General features: G+C 37.6%; 1 protein-coding gene across 2 annotated transcripts in view; it reads left to right on the forward strand.

Annotated features, from left to right (window-relative positions):
* The window catches only part of LOC127623667 (protein furry homolog-like), a 173,931-nt gene that overhangs the window by 6,449 nt on the left and 149,107 nt on the right, over positions 1-18,375 (forward strand). Inside the window, exon 2 of one of the 2 annotated variants that reach the window (XM_052098084.1) lies at positions 9,846-9,911. The exons of the other annotated variant lie outside the window; for it this stretch is intronic. The gene's annotated coding sequence lies outside the window, so the exon portion shown is untranslated. The remainder of the gene's footprint in view (positions 1-9,845; positions 9,912-18,375) is intronic. 2 annotated transcript variants of the gene reach the window in all.

Genomic DNA, 18,375 nt, shown 5'->3' on the forward strand with positions numbered 1-18,375 from the left:
GTCTAACCCTGACCAATCATCTTTCTCTGTACCCAGAGCCCAACATGTGGCTTTTCCCCCAGAAATCATCACTTTGCACTTTTCCACCAAAATTGCAATGTTCTTGTGCTGAGCCTGTGCTCTGCTGGTTCACAGCCGGGGCTATTTGGAACCTATTGTGAACCAGCCATGCTTTTCCACTGACCCAAGAGCGAATGGTGTCATAACAGGTTACTGTGTACGTGGTAGTTTCACGTAACCACATCAAACATAGTGTGTTTGTATACAGCTTTTTACTTTTACTTTTGAGGACATATTTAATCTAGGAATGCACTGATCTGTTGGCTGATCTTCATCTTAAATCCGTGATCGGCGATCGACTGATCATGTCTAGATATAGGAATTATCTTTTTTGCAGCACACAATGAATCACACATACACTGTTCTTATTGCCCTCTAAGAGTGCTTTTGTAGCCCTTGAAGCCACGATTCTGCTGTCTAAGACAAATTTCGGGAATCCTAAAGATTTCTGTCATCTAAAGGCAAAATCAGCAGTCTTACAACGTTCAGTGTGACATGTTCACCAACGGCCGATTAGGAACCTTTGCGATTATCTTAAACCTCCGATGAAGTTCTGGCAGTGTCAGAAATTTAGCTTCAGTGCCGTATCGTATGACTGCTATTACAACGGCCGGATGAGAAATATATACAGAGCTTACAAAATTTTAATAAATAAATGATTGCATTTTCTTTACACATTTGTTTTTCTTTTCAGTTATCATGCATTTTCTTTACACCTTTATTTTAATTACTATTTTACATTGAATAAATTTACTTTAAATGTCTGTAAACTTCTTTAGTTAAGATTCACACCACTCCAATCGGAACGATTGGGACCACATTCGGTTACGATGTGTATTTACAGTCTGACATAATGACGCACAGTGTACCAGTATACAGTCTGACAAGCAACAATCTTAAAGGACTGTAAAAATCCTACAGTGTTAAACGTGTATGAATATTAAGTTGTCCTTTATCTACAGTCATTATGGTAGTAATTCCAACTCGCTGCACAGTGACCAGGAAGAGAATTAAGAGGCTGCTAATGGGTATAAAAATTAATTAAACAACAAATTAACATACAATTACAAATCTGAGTACACATGCTGTAACATGAGTTGTGACAATCAGACATTGTGTGGAGTAATAGAGACTGTTTAAGCCTTCTTGAGCACTTTCAGCTTTACTCCTTTTAACATGAGCGCTCTCTGTGTCAATCAAACATGCTGCTCTGCAGGTGCTCTCAATATCAGTCACTCATCCCTGTGCTATTCTGTGACAATCCCAAAATAAAACAGATCAATGTTGGTCACAATACCACTAATAACAGATATAACTGTTTAACCTTTAATAACGGCACCGTGTCTTCACGCATTTGCTTCATAATGATTTGTGTTACAAAAAGACACCAAAGACAAATCATAGATATTAATGATTTCTCACTGGAGCAGTTTTAGAGCTTGTAATGGATATATTTTTCTTATTTTTGAAAGAATCTCTGCTGTGTGTGTGATTCTTTCATGGGTTTTGGCTGCCAGTATATCACAATGACCTTTTGATATTGACAACAGAACTATTAATAGTATAACTGTTTTCAATACAAATAAATATTAGCAATTCACAATTAATGTAATTTTGGTAACTCTTAATTTCTTTAGCATTAGTTATCATGAACAATATATATACATTGGATTGTCTGTATGATGTCGAGCCGTATTTTTTTTTTTTTACAGCATTTATTAAAACTACGTAACTTTTTTTGTTAAAGTGCAATGAAAATCCATCTTCCACATCATGTCTTTACCCAAATACCCTTTGATAAACCTATAATAATTATTTATATTTTAGAGCTGTTGGGACGGATTTCGTGCGAAATTGCATATGTGTGCCATTTGCCCGTATGTGTTCACGTCATACACAGAGAAGGCTCCGGCTACTGTAGTGCGTGTATGGTGTGGGAGTAGTGTAAAGCTGAAAGTTTGTTGTCATAACGAACAAGAAAAATTGACCATGGATTATTCAAAACGGCAAACCACTGGCGTTTCTTGTTGCACTTAAATCTGTTTTGTATACTATTCTGATGATAGTGAAACTTTGTAATATGGCACTTTTTGTACCACTGTCTCCCTAAGATGATTTGCTGATGTTTTTCCTCTTTTGTAAGTTGCTTTGGATAAAAGCGTCTGCCAAATGAATAAATGTAAATGTAAAAAGGAAAAGTCCGTAATAAAATCTGAATCAACATCGGCTTCGCTTTTCTGAGGTGGCCACATCTGAAAGTATTTAAATGTGACCTAGAAATGCCTTTTTTCTTACTCTACAGGTAAGATATTTTATTGATTTGGTTTATGTATAATTGTGTAATCACACACACACACATCTGTAATTTATTTAAATAAATCCTTTTTTCCTAGGCTTGCCAAGGACATGTGATTCTTGAAATGATGTTGACCACTGATTGGTGATAATGTATAAAGTAGTTACTGCCATAGTCTCTTTTGGCCAGAATATCCTGCAGTTATAAAAACTTTACAGCGTTTGACTTTACCAGACTAGCAGTCGTTATTTCTAACATTATCGAACTTTGCCAAACTTTTGTAACGTAATTTATTCCAAGACATCAATGTTTCCAATAAGTCAAAACAACAGCATAAGGTATGGCACTTACCTGCTCAGATGACATGTTTTCAGATATCCGTCTTTTCCTTTCTTTCGTTATTTATTTATCCATTCGCTCTGATAAGATGTCCTGTATCCATGTGTACAGCGGTGCCTCGAACCACAATCATCCTTGCAGAGGAGCAGAGCGAAGCACAACCAAAACAATGTTCTTCCACAAGACGCATGCAGTTTAATTTTTTTAATACAATTTATTTATTTATTTAATACAATGTTGCTAAATTAATAATGCACTTTATATGTTTTAAGCGATCATGGCCAGAAAGATACAGATTTTAATATAATAATTGTATTGTACCGTATTGGTCCGAATATAAGACAATTATTTTTTCCCCTCATAATATGTCTGAAAAAGCACTCATCCCAGCCGCATGCACACGTAGCAGAAATGCGCTGCAGATACTATTCGGTGCGCTCCCGGAGCAGAAATGCTCCCTTGCGAGGACTGTTTTATGCCCGCGGATACAGTTCTATGCGCTCGTATTACGTACACGTGCCTGATTTTTATGTGCGCTATTATGGTACTAGGCAAACGCCATAAGAAGGTATATTTACCCATAATGTGTAACATTCAATAGCCATTCAGACCATCAAGTACACCCTCTAATCCGGGGAGAAGACTGCAGTCGAGTTCTTCAGATGAGATGATGTCAAATATGGGGAGGTGGACAGCACACTCTGAAAGAACATCCGTTCAGCAGGAACCAATAACAAAAGCCAGCAGCAGCAGCAGCAGAGTCTGCTTGAAAAGAGACTGAGAGAGCTGCAAAGGATCCAGTAGTGCTCAGGATCTCAAAAACAGGCAGCTGAAGAGGAGAAGAGGGCAAGGCTGAGACATGCTGCTAAACAGAAAACATCCCCTTGAGAGTCTGGTTCAGGCGAAAAATAAAAACGGTCAGTTTTCATGCCTGAGTGTAGCTTTAATCATAATGTTAGTTAATAAAAATGCAATTGTTTATTGTTAGTTCATTGTGCAACTAATTAGTTGTTAACTAATACAACTTTTGATTTAAAAATTTTTTATTACTATACGTAGTAACAAACATTAAGTTCATTAGTTCATATTAACTAATGTTGTTAATGTTAACAAATGGAACCTTTTTGTAAAGTGTTACCATAATATTACTGTATGGGGCATAACCTATAACTGCAGCATATAACTTAAAAAAGTGTGGCAAAGGGAATGGTATTGGCCGATCTTAGTGCTAAAAAAACGGAGAACGGTATTGGCCTCAAATCTCCTGATCACTTTTTTAAATGTACAGATTAATGCAATCCATCTTTATTACATTGCTCAAGATTGTCAGGATGACATCTTCATTAAAGATGACAGGTAATGTAATTGCATTATATTATATAAACTACTATGGCTTAACTTGCTAAGTTCTGTAAACTGTTACAGTGGATGGTGTAGCAGATGGTTGTATTTGGATTTTTGCCATATAGCATATCATATTGATTGAGAATCCCACTGTTTTACTTTACAGGTAGCCATGATCTTTCAAACTTAGTGAGTAGCTGGTGACAAATCCCATTTTGCCGAGTTTACACTACACGATTTCAAGCCCAATTTTCGCTCTCCCAACAGTTTTGTGGTGATCGCCGACAAAAGCCTGAAATCGTAGGCAAATAGGAACTCGCTCCCGTGAGCAACGATCACATTATACAGTATGAACTATCAAAGACGCGATTTGAGAGAAGTGCCGACACGTCGCCGATGTCAGCAAGATATCTAGAATGTTAAATATTGAACCTGTCTGCGATTTCCAAATCGTGAAATATGTTTTGACTGAATACAAATGCAGCATTGACCTACAGCCAATGAGAGAGCAAGAAACGGGGCACATGAAGTTTCAGTGGGAGGAGTCCTGATGTACCTGCAACAGAACCTCAACTAGCATGGCTGCAGTATCAAAAAAGTCTCATTGGACCAAAGAAATGGAGGAAAAATTAGTGGAACATTGGCAGGAGCACCAGTGTAGATTTGATTTTTCCTATTAACTGTACCACAACCGGGCGGAGTTGCCAATTCTCTGTCAGGTAAGCCAATTGGTCGATTTTTTTCAGTAGGAGGTACTTTTTCATGTTGTAACCAATACAATATATGATTAAAAACATACACATCATACTCTGAAATGCATAACATATGATCATGCATTTGTTTTCGTATCTCTGATCACTTCTCACGTGAACTCTGTTGTGAAACGTAATTTGGAGTTCAGGCAGAGTCGTCGGGGATTCGTCAATAGTGCAATGTTTTGTAATGTTTTCAAAACGCAACGACTTCCATGACAAGACTGATAGTTGTGTAATGTGAATGGTACCACGATCCAATGTCTTTGAAAGTCGTGTAGGAGGCATTACAGAACATAACTATGCACAATATAAGATGACAACAGTGTAAGAAAAGGTAACAAAGTTTGCAACTTACTGAGATCAGCTGCAGAGGACATGGCGATTCACTGTTACTGGCTGAATTCAATGTCCCGATTAGTTAGCAGGCAATAAATTCCCTTGTGTTCCCAAAGCAATGCTGGCAAATGTGTGTTTTTATCGAATTTGTGTTTGTATTGCATTTTAGTAATACAGTTAATGCTGCCTAAAGAAAATAAAACACAATTTTTGCTTCAAGTTGAACGTGTCTTGTTTTACTTTGATTTAATCACTTTTGTCTTTGTTTCTGTGATATTTTACTGAACCTGCAGAGTTGCGTTCACAATGCAAGTCAACAGCAACTAAACCCACAGCAGCTCCCGAGATGTTCTGAGATAATTTTCAGCATTCTCAAAGACAACATTATTATTGCAAATAGTTTTCAGCTGAATGAAACCGAGAAAATGTAGTGAAACCTCTTTTCACCGCTTGTTCCACATGACAGGCTCGTGCTGCATGCCTCTGAACAAACAGCGAATCGGACGCAAGCATTATATTTTCTTTTGTCTGTTCTGAAAAATATAAAAGTGTGTTTCATCAAGTGCATGTCTTTGTAACTAATAGCATTTCTTTTTATGTGTCACTCCGAGACATCTTAATGGTCGTTGGCTGTTGTGGGTAGATGAGCAAAATTACTTGCGCATGAAAAACATTTGGACAAGGAGCTTGCGAAATGGAATCAACCTCGTCGCATTTTGCAGGTGGAGGGTGCTAGTTTCACACCGTGGCCTCCTGTTTAATATATTTGCCATTTTCCCAGATTCATGATTTTGCCATTTCCTGATATTGTCAATCACCGTCTGTTTGCAATCAGGATCTTTGGAAGACATTTTCAATATCCGATTAAATCGTCCTATCACCTAGCCCTAGTTTATTTTTTGTTGTTTTTGATGAACAGCTGTAAAGAGGATATTAAAGGAGGCATTAATAAATAACAAATGGATTGTGTGGATCTCATCTTTGGACACATTACACGGAACAAGTGATATGAGTGATTTACTGGTTTTGTAAAGAGTTGCCGCATAGAGTATAATATCGATCTACGAATCGGTAACGAGATTGCAACAAAATCTAAATATTTTTTTGCCCAGCCCTAGTCATCAATTGTAAAAAAATTTAGGGTGAACTATCCCTTCAAGACAAGGACAAGGGATTAACTTTATCTCCTCTCTGCATATGAGAGAGAAGGAAAGGGAAATTTACAGAGGACAGATAGCAGAAAGGAAATTTTCTCTCTCAAATGTAGTCTGCAGCTGTGACCAACCCATCATTTCTCTGTCACTGTAGATGATTTTTGTTTGTATTTTGCATTTGTAATTTTTAAAAGATATAAAAGTTCCTGGGTTATAAAAAGTAGCCATAGTACAGTTGAGAAATCAAAATGTTAATCTTGTTTAGAGAGAGTTACAGGATCGAAGGTCAGAGAGATGACCTAGTTGGCCACTTTATTTAATTTACTAGCTTGGCTGTATCAAACAGTGTTGTGTTTGCATGTGTGTCTGAACGTTGGTCATACAGTTTTACCTATTTTCTTATCAGCTCTTATGTGAAGCATGAGTTTAGTGTTTTATGTGCTTTTGAACTCTTTTGCATTGTCGTTTAATGTGCTGTGCACAAGAAAATGGTGTTTTGATGTGTGAGCACATTTCTATCACATGTCTATTGATTAAAGGTGCAATTTGAGAATTTAACAGCTGTGAATGTACTAATGCACTCCAGTGGATATTTTTCTTATGTAATATTTTTCTCTGATGAGGTGGGAATGCCAAACATTTGACTTGTGGCATCGTATGAGTAAAATGTACCCACACCGATGGAACTATGGCACAGTCTATTTGCACTTTGGTGCTCATGTGAATGATGCAGGATCGAATCTGGCCTGCATTGGGCCATGATCCTGTTCCACCTCTCTCGCTAAAAATTGTCACTTTCTACTTTTTCTGCCTAATTAAAGAGGCAATTAAGCTAATAAAAAAAGTAGTAAAATCTGTTCCCACCACAGCTCACTGCATTGGGAAATAAAGAAAATGCCTATAATTAACCTCTGAAATCATGTGTTCACTAAAATTTGTATGTCTTACTCATTTAAACACTTCCTGATATGTCACCTCTTTGGAAACAGATCTCTTTGATTTGTTTGTGAGACTGCGCTCTTCCCCATTCCTGTGCATGTATGGACGGGAGTTCAACAGAAAGATTTCACCTCCAGGCAATGATCTGCTGTCCAGATCAGTCAGCGGGACTCTTTGCATTCCTCACACTTTTTTACACTCACCTGTAGCTACAGCTGTAGCAAGAGCATATAAGAATGATCGGATTGCTTCTAAAGGGACCATAGTCTACAATTTAGTTGTATTTAATGTATTATTTGAACTTGTAATGTTTGTTCCAGTATCTTGTATTGTCATTTAGTTTTACATGACCATTTTCCACCTTTTTTCAGGCCTGTTTTTGCTAATTTTACTTTTACGACTGTATGTAAATGACCATTTATTACTGGCTAATCTCCATGCATTCTCTCTTGATGTGGACCTTTTAATATTCTTTGTCATTTACAAGCACCATGTTTCAGAATATTGTGGTTGTATGTTTGTGTGCGCCTCATCTTTTACTGAAATTAAAAAGCTTAGGGGCCCCAGAGTGATCAAACAGTGTGGACTTTTTCTGTTAGTACACTCTGTGTTCTCTGTGTTAGGTCAGGGACTGTGCTGTATGTGTGCGTTTTGTATTCTTTAATTTAGCTCAGCTCTGGACAGCCACTCTTCCCTCTGTTACTGCTTGGCTTTGGGCTCTGGCCCTTGGCCTTGCCAAAGAAAACAAGCCCCTCCTTGTCCTGGGAAAGTAGATCTTTGTGTTTCTGTGTGTTCCATTGGGATTATCCTTCAAAATGACAGCGCCTCAATGTCTTCAAAGAAAATTATGTATCAGTCTAAGTGAGAGACTTGTGAATGCTCATGTATGAGTATATTTTGGGCTCTCAGATGTAAAGCGCTGTCAAATTGTGAACGTGTACAAGATGACAGCCAACAGCAGTGTGTATGTGGTTGTGTGAGAGAGTTTTGAAGGTGAGTGTCTAGTTCTTTTTTTGTGGCTGTTTTCAGTGTAACAGGAAGTTAGATGATCTATTTGCATCTCATGTGTGACTTAAGAAGAGGAAGGCTGGTTGTGAATTTGTGTCATTGCACACTGCTGGCAGGCGCTAATGCAACCTGCCTCCCCTGATCGTTCCTCTGTGTGTCTGTGAGAAGTTTCCACAAGCTAGGTTCTCACTGGGGTTGGGCAATATCACAAATAAAAAGCAATTTTGTGCTTTTTTAAAAAAAAAAATATTCGATATATTATAGCCAAGGATGTGCATGAGTAATCGAGTATGCGGTCTGCATAGCTACTCGTATTAAAAACACTAGAACACAAGTAAAATACTAGAACCGACCAAATCTTAAATAGCAAACTGACAGACTCAAGGAACCTACCGATACACAAACAAACACACAAAACTATTCAGCTCAGGACAAGAGACAAAGGGAGCTGATATAAGGAGAGGTAATTGGGGGGAGCAGGTGCCGCGGATGTTTGTCTGATTGGAGTAACGATAGTTGCCAAGGCAACTGGAGCTGGCCAACTCGACATGGCACCTGCAAGACAGAAGAGGGCTTGAGATTCAAGGCAAACACTGGAAAAAACTACAAGATGATGTGCATTTTAAAAACTAATGATGTATTTTTCTCCTCTTTACCTTGTCAATGTGGTTTGTAATGTATGTGCTGTCTAGCAGTTTGAGAGGTTTGACTTCATATAGCACTTTATACTAGAATTTTCACAGTAGAATTCAAATGGGTCACAAAAGTTTTGTGTTCTCCAACATCTGCCGCGATATCAAGTGAAGTGTGACTGAATCCCGCAAGTTTTGCTCTGCGCTGTCCGATAGCCCTGGCAATCTTATCTCTGGAGCACGCTAGTGTGCGCTACAGCGATTCATGCGAAAGCACGCTTCTTTCGCCCAGCACAGATGCACGTGTAAGTTATGAGAGCCATGAAAACTATTAAATGTCCTATGGCAGCAGCTCTGAGTCGCACGGCCTTCATAGAATTTTCAATGCAGGAAAAACCCTGAAAAATGTCACCACCCAAAGTGGCTAGTAAGAGTGATAGAGTTAACCGCCACTGCCATCTGGTAGTTTGCCTAACACTTAACACTCCTATAAATAAGTCTTTGACAGCATCTTTGGTTTTCATTTTTAGCTGCGGCAGACCTTTCTGCACTTGTGTGTGTTTGGAATGGTGTGTGTAACTGAGTAAACATAACTGCCTCTTTGATGAGTAGTTGATTGATTGGGTGGAGTAAAGGAGGGAGAGAGGGATGGTGTAATCAGTAGTTTACTGCCCAGGAAGAGACCTGTAATTCTGCCTCTGGTTCAGTCAGATGCCTCCAGACCGGGTTTGGGCAGCCCATGGCCCTCCATTACAAAGCAGCCTGAAATCACATGTCCATGTGCTTATTTACTATGTTTGAGAGGAAAAGGTGCATGGCTTCCATTTTCACATGTCTAAGATTGCTAAAAAAAAACTATATTTGTCTTGTAGTACTGACACTTTCATATTGGAGGGAGGGAGTCCTCGATGCTTGTTGATTTAATTTACATGTGTATTGATGGATCTGCCTAATGAACCCCTTTGTTCTTTTTTCCTCTTAGATTGACGTGACCTGACCTTTGTGACCTGCTTGACACAGCCCCCTCCCTAAGCTCTATGGCCCTCAAGTATGTCGTCCACACCTTTTACTTTGCCACTGACTGGTTTTCTATCTACTGAAAATATTTTAGTGTACTTGGGGTGCTGATAACCTTGTATTGATTTCTGTGACGTTGCCAAGTAAGACATATTTTTGGATCATCATCTTTTCACTATCCCCAAAAAATCTGATGTTTTTCACTATCCCTAAAGTCTTATTCTGATGGTTGATCTGATGGTTGATCGGTTGGTTCCTTGTTGATCCAAGAACATGGCCTGCTTGTCAAAATCATGGTTACCCTTTTACATTACTTCTAGAACTATAAATAATGTTAACCCCCAACTACATATCCCTAACTGAGCATGAACAAGTACATGAATCAATAGCGGAGTTTGAAATGGGATATGCAGTTGGTTGCATGCTGCAGATTTTGACACTCGAGTCAAGCTGAATCATGTTGAGTAAAGCCAAAATTGCATGATGAAGGTTACATCATATAACTTTTCAGATTGATGAAGACACAATCGTCTGACTCTGTGCATATTGTCCTTGTAATGTGTTCAGAGCAGCAATGTGTTTCTTTATGACTGAATGATCAAAGAAGAAAGGTAGCTACAGTGCTGTTGCTCTTAGGTCATCAGTCAGATCAAGCTTTGGTGGTCATAGCCTGAAGGATGATGGTTAGGTTGCTACCATCAAAGTCTGCTCTGCAGCGTTGATCTTTATCCCAATTTGTTGCGACCCATGAACTGTGAAGTTAATGAGATCCTTCATTTTGACATTGAGAAAGCACATGTTTCTCCAGTAGGCTGTCTATGCAGGTAATGCACTCAGTCATTTACAAGAAATGGAACCTGCTAAATTAATAATAAATTAAAAAAGTAACCAACCTAATCAAAGGTGATTTGTTATTATGACCTTAATAATGGCCTTAAAGCTGCAGTGTGAAATTTCTGCTCCACTTGCGGCACCATGCGGAATGGCAAAAATATTTTCAGTTTTCAAAATCCTCATTCCTCCATTGTTTTCAAAACATATAGTCCTGCCCAAAACTCACACAAAAGAGCATAACGTGCCCGCCCACTTTTTCAGCCACCTTGGGTCCGGAAGAATTTAAAAACATAAAATCAAAAATGTCATAGGGCTTTCATAAAATCAAACCAACCAACTGCGAGGTGAATCACAACATTACAAATTTTAATTTTAATCAAATCGAAGAAGAAAACTGTCTACAACGGAATGAAGCTTTGTGAATGATACTGTTTAATTAAAAACTATGAAATAATCAAAAACTATTGATATAAATTTGTTGATTTAAGTATAGAAATGCATTTAGGTTTATTGCTAAATATTTAGATATAGTCTAGGGATCCAATTTTTGTGCCAGCGCATAGAGAAAATTGGCATGGGTGGGTGTATTTACGCCATTATGGGTGTGGTGCAAAAGTGGCGCAAAGCTCAATTTGCTATTTTCCTGAGAAATAGGTTGTTTCTCTAAGACATTAATACCCCGTCTTAACTCAAATTCAGTTCCTGAATTTTCAGTTCGGAGATTCCACCAGCATGTGATAGTAAAGTTGAGGTCCAAATCCTGTGGATTTGTATCAAATAAAATAATGTCCCCAACAATTTCAAGTTTTCAGTGGTAATCACTTGAGATTTGTATTAAACTTTCTAGAGGATATGGTTTATTTTTTTTTCAATTATTTTTATAAATTTGTATTGTTATGTTTATGTATTATTATTATTATTATTATATATTTACAATTGTATTTATTATTTAATTTGTAGCCTACTAGTAACTTTCCATCTGTTGAGTTTTAGTCACTGCAAAAGGGGCCGGTGTATTGAGGGACTAAAATGTTTGGATTTGGTTTGCTTTTTGTACATTTTCGTTATTTTTATTATATTTTTGTTTCATTTAAAGTGTAATTTTAATTTAGAAATATTTTTGGTTTATTTTTTGTGTTTGAAATAATTTATTACATTTTTTTAATCAAAATCGACCGGTAGAAGTGAAGTACATGCCAATACAAACACTGTTAATACTAGCCGTGATTTTTGTGTCGGTAGATGAAAATTATTAATAATACTTACATTCTACTTGCCTATAATTTAACTGCGCATACAGCCAAATGCAGAAGAGAATCACATTTTCTATGGATATAAAAGAGCTTGACATAGAAATATGCTTGGCATTCATCAAGGATGCAGTTAATGAACATTTTCTATTCATCTAACTTATTGCTTACATTTAATTTACACTACCGACTTCTTATGAATGTGCTGTCTTTGTTTATATCACTGGTGCTTGACACGGTATGGACTACATAAAAGGACACAGATGGTAGAAATCCCTGAGAGAACCTCAGAATTCAATTGCGCTTGATCCAAAACAATTGCGCGTTGAGTGCAATTTCCCCAAACCTACCTGCGATGAGAATTAGCTCATGCTTGCACGAAAATACCAAAAATTCATGGCTATGCCCTCTTACTTGGCGCTTATGACGTATGCCATAGCACTGCGCTTGGCGCTAACGCTCTTAAAATAGGGCCCTAGGGATGTTAATGATTAATCGATTAATTGTCATTAATAATTTTCTTTATGCTTTTGATGGTCCATTTAATTAATTTATTTTCGGATGCGTTATGTAATCATGCCAGCAGATGTTGATAAGTCTGTCTATACAGTCATTCGCCGCTAGAGGGCACTTGCACACTGCATGTCATGTCTTATTTGCATACTAGAAGAGGCATGGATAAAGATGAACTGGCCTCAATGTAATGAACATTGTTTTCTGCATACACTCTGATAGTGTGTTTAAGTACAATATGAAAACAAGCACAGTTGATCTGTTGATCACCCCAATCTACAATTACGTCAGTGCTCGCCAGGTAAGCACATTCAGCTGACATCTGACCAGCACAAGAGAAGTGGTATGTTATGTACTGTTATGCAGCGTATGATGATTTGACTTAATTTCAAATTAAAAAGTCAAAGTCTCCGAAATAATCCACGATCCACAATGTGAAGTTTTAATTAACTCCTATGTATACTAGTTATATATTGTGTATACAAGTTGTTATTAACTGTAAATCATTAACAGTAATTAATTCACAAATTTGTTCTAAACACAGTTCAGTGTTTTTTAAATAAATTTAGGCTAAGAATGTTTTAAGAGGAAAATGCCAGTACTTGTATTTCTTAAGTGTATTAATTTTAATTATATTTAAACAGTAGGCTGAATGCGCACATTATTTGGAGAACTCCATGTGGGTTTTGCAGTAACATTAGCAAGTATTCGATAAATTGATCATTAATTTCCTCAGCGATCGATTATGAATATGTCTGAAAATTGACATCCCTATATAGACAAATGTATTAAGAAGTTTAAGAGTGTAGGGTAGATGACTCTGCTGCATCATTCACATTCGGCGCACTTTGATGCTGTCTGATTGGTGGATCTTTCTCTTTAGGATTATGGGTATTGTAGTTCTTCACCAGAAATACTGTTAGCAGGCTGCTCTCATGACATGTGGTGCTGATGCAACGCGCGGGTGACCTGACTTTGAGTCCAGGCTCGTGAGGCTCTTTTCCGATCCCATTCCCACTCTTTTCCCTCATATTCTGTCACCTCTCTACTTTTCCTATTCCATTAAAAAGCCAAAAGGCCATAATTTTTTTTTGGATGAAACAATGCAGACTTGTCTTCAACAGAAACATATACCATAGATTAACAACATCGGAGGTCACGGTAGGTCTGTGCAAGTTTATAAGTAATTTTTTAAATCATAGAGAAAATGATTGAGGTTCATACTTACAGACTATTGCGTTCCTCTGTTTAAGACAGAAGTTGACATGGCGGGCTGCTCAAACAAGCTAAACAAGTTTGATGGTGCCCCAGTGCTTACACTCTCTCTCGAAAACAAATTACCCACATCAGCTCTATAGCTTTCAGCAGTTTATTATGAAGTTTGCATAATGTGTTGCGAGAGACTGATAATTGGTATATGAATATTATTAAAATATTTACAATGCTGAAATAATAATAATAAAAAAAACAATATTAAAATTGGTTGTAAATATTGGTTAATAGAAATGTAAACATAAAAATAATCAGTATTGGCCATAAAAAACAATATCTATATCATCAAACTGTTAACGGTGCAAAACATGTTTAAGACAGAACACAATGATCTACCATCAAAATGCCAGTTTGGTGCAACCTTAAATGTTGCAGGACACCCATGTGAGATGTATACACAGAAAATATAGTGAGTTCTCATCAGACTTAAAACTGTGTGGGATGTTTCAGCAACAGATCAGCCCAGAGTCAGACAGTGAGGTGAATGAGGTTAAAAAAAGACCCTGAGAGAGGAGAGAGCAACATTTTCCTTTTGGTTGGATTTCTGTTGCAACTTTCATATAGGAAAGCCATTTAACAGACTAATGTTTTATTTGGTAAAGGGGTTTGTGAGTGTTTCATGGCTTAGTAGTAAAGCTAATCTGACATAAATCACTTTCGGGTTAAGGGGATATATCAGTCTAATAAGTTCGATCCTTGACCTCGTATGCTGTGTGTGTTTTTTGCTTTCTCGACTGATGATGGCTCTGACCCCATTAAAAAATGTGTTAAGCAAACCCAAAACAAATAACAGGGCTCAATAATAAAGATTTTTGGACCAGTAGATTTTATTTTCCCTGCAAATGTTTTTACTCCTTTTACAATGGAAAAATATTATTTGTTTTATTTGTATTAATTATAAATTCATTTTAAAATGTATTTAAAAATATTTTCATCAATGTATATTTATGTTACGTGTGTGTGTGTGTGTGTGTGTGTGTGTGTGTGTGTGTGTGTGTGTGTGTGTGTGTGTGTGTATTTATCACTTTGTGGGTACCAAATGTCCCCATAAGGATAGTAAAACCTGAAATTTTGGCCTTGTGGGGACATTTTGTCGGTCCCCGTGAGGAAAACAGCTTATAAATCATACTAAATTATGTTTTTTGAAAATGTAAAAATGCAGAATGTTTTCTGTGAGGGTTAGGTTTAGGGGATAGAATATAAAGTTTGTACAGTATAAAAACCATTATGTCTATGGAAAGTCCCCATAAAACATGGAAACACAACATGCGTGTGTGTGTGTGTGTGTGTGTGTGTGTGTGTGTGTGTGTGTGTGTGTGTGTGTGTGTGTGTGTATTAACTGGCCTCGCAGTGTGATAACGCATCCCTGGCCTGATAGGACGAGTGACAGGTCCATTAACTGACCTGAACTCAACCATTTTTATTAATACTTAACAGAACAGCAAGTGAACAAAAGGAAAATGAAGGGAGTGTGAAAAGCAGAAACGGAAAGAATTGTTAGCATTTTGGGTCGTTGGAGCTGCTGAAAACGGCATCCTGTGAAAAACCGTGGCAGTACAACACATCATGTATCAGTGACAATGTTCAAAGACGCAGCATTTTAGCAAAAGCTTGTTTCCTAAGAAAAGAGATTACTAGCCTAGATATGTGCTGATACAATGGCAGGTCTTGATATGTTGCCTCAGTGGTTTAGATTTAAGTTTATGTCACTGGACGGAATCATCATGCTGTTTGAAAACTGGTCCTGAACCAATTAGCGTCTAGAGATCTTTGCGAGCACAGTTCCTCTCTGACTGATTCAGGGCCAGTCGTTCTACATTTACTGTGTGAGCTGGTTTTCCTGTTTTGCCCATGTGGGTCTTTGTGTTTCTGCAGGAGAGCAGTGTTGAGCATTGTTCCTGCTGTTTCCCCTCTGACATTCCGGTCAGATTTGAATCAGGGGGCCTACCTCTCTCACTCTTTCTCCTACACTCTTGCGCTCTCTCTCTCTCTCTCTAAAAACCTATTCTTTCCCCTCTGTGCACACACAGTATTGAGGCAGCCATCGGTGGTGTGCTGACCTTTCATTCACCTGTCATCTTCCCTATTTCTCCTCTTCTCAGTTCTTTCACTCATTCATTTTATCAGCACTTAAAAAATAGGTGACGGTCTGAACTAGGCCTTGGCGAGATATATCGATAATTAACAATATGATCGAGATAATTTTGCTGACGATGTAAAGTTAACCAGTATCATTAATATTGCAATGTTTTTAATGTGCTATAATTTGGCCATTAAGTTTCATAAAGGTCATCATTAGACTAATTTCACAGTTCTTCAGGGCTGCACAATTAATCAAAATAACATCAAAAAGGTGAGTTGGTTATATGTGATTATTAATCCACAAAAGACTGTGTTTTAAAGACAGATGAATATGGACCGTGTGTGATTCAGAACAAAAACGGTGATGCGCTGATCTGTGTGCACATGCATGGTGGTGCTCTCCGATCAGTTCACGTGCATTGTGAAATCAAAGAAATGCAGGTTCAAGCATTCGCACAATTCAAAACATTAGTAACCGCAACAAGATATTATATAAATCTACAAACTCGTAACAGACTAACAGAAATGGAGGAGATTACAGCGTATCAGGAATTGCGGAACATTGTAAACTGTCAAATACACCTTGCCTTTTCTGTCAAATTAAAAGCTTCTTGTGAAGTTGAAGTGAATACGACAGCACTTTTAGTGTCAAAATAAAAGCCCCAGGTGAAGTAAACGGGACAGAAATATATTAATTTTGTACAACGCAAATCTAAGAATCAGAATAATAATGACAATTCAGCATTATATTATAAAAATAAAACCTGATGTGTCCCACAGTAATAATTACATCTTATGCAATGTTCAATTGGGGTTTCAAAACTAAGTCAGTGAAGTAGCTTTGCACTCTTTGTTCATTCACAAAAAATGTATTAGTAAAAACATGGTGCAGCGGTTAGCACTGTCGCCTCACAGCAAGAAGGTCGTGGGTTCAAACCCTGGTTGCCCCGGCCTTTCTGTGTGGAGTTTGCATGTTCTCCCCGTGTCTGCGTGGGTTCTCTCCGGGTACTCCGGCTTCCTCCCACCATCCAAAAGACATGCAGGCTAGGTTAATTGGTGTCTCCAAAAAAATTGCCCTAGATGTGGATGTGGAGGTGAGTGTGAGTGTATGTCTGTCTATGTGTGGCCCTGCGATGGACTGGCGACCTGTCCAGGGTGTCCCCCGCCTTTCGCCCAGTGTTAGCTGGGATAGGCTCCAGACCCCCGCGACCCTGTACACAGGATAAGCGGTTTACGATGGATGGATGGATGAATATAAAGTGCATATCAATGAGAATTATTGATTTTCATTCTCCATTTTTTTATTTAATGAAAAACAATGTATTTTTCAATAGATTTTTATTTAATGTCTTTAAAATATTGCATCTACTTTGCTGCAATGGCTGTTTGAATGAAATTGTGGTTCCTCTGATAAAAAAAACTAAACAACTTTTGAGCCATTTTAGAGCAAATACTTAATTATCAAGATATATATAACATTTCGTCAATAGGCTGAAAAATATTGAGATATCATTTAAGACATATCGCCCAGTCCTAGGGATGCACCGATACCACTTTTTCTCTTCCGATATCTGAAATCTCAATATCGGCCGATCCGATACCAGTGTTATTTTTTGCATAATCGGTTACATTACTGTGTGGAAATAATTGGGTGTACTCTTTAATATGTAAAGAAACACAAACCAGCGCCAGCGCGTCCTGCTGGATATTTTCGTCATTACAGCGGAAACAACATAAAATACTCCGTCATTTTGGGTATACAGATAAGTGTAAGACATCATTAGAGACTATAAAGGGTCTACTTTTATTTGTGTACACTCACAATAACAACAAAACCTTGTGCGTTTGTAAAATAAAGAAAATTAAAAGGGTGAGCTATCAGACGTCTCTGTGTTCACAAGAGTATTTCAGAAACGCGTCACAAAAATGAACAAACTCCGCGAAAACTTATCACACAAACATGAAACATATGTCTAAAGAATGCTTAAAATGTCTACTTTTAAATAAAACAATTCAAATTTAAAACAAATATTCTCCTGCAATGTAATCAGTATGAAACAAAGTGATGTACAGCTTTCCTGGTTCAGCTCATTATAGCTAATGTGATCACACCCACCAGCAGAGCGCGCCATTCATACGCTAATGTGCTGAAACGATCTATGCAAATGGTAAACGCCCCCGACAGTGAGGTTTGATGTAAACACAAATCATTCACTTTACTGCACCTTTGTAATGATACACAGGTGAAGAAACTCCTGGATAGTAGACAGAGTTAACATTTTCCTCAGAAGAAGAGCAGGAATCCGATGATCATTTGTATTTTGAAGAGAGACTTGATCCAGCCGAGGATACAATTTTGGACGAGTAAGTCTTGTAGTTTTCATTAGTTGGCATGCTATTTTATATAAACATGTACATATTTTACTAGTGGGACTGTTTCCAGACTTGCCAGCAAGGATTCAGAGTATTGACATTTTAAATATGTCCTAGTAAGCAAGTTTTAGTTACATTTAAATGCTGTTAAAGGCTAAAGCAGGTATTTAA

The sequence above is a fragment of the Xyrauchen texanus genome, chromosome 30 (genome assembly GCF_025860055.1).
Source record: "Xyrauchen texanus isolate HMW12.3.18 chromosome 30, RBS_HiC_50CHRs, whole genome shotgun sequence".
In the NCBI taxonomy this organism is placed as follows: Eukaryota; Metazoa; Chordata; class Actinopteri; order Cypriniformes; family Catostomidae; genus Xyrauchen; species Xyrauchen texanus.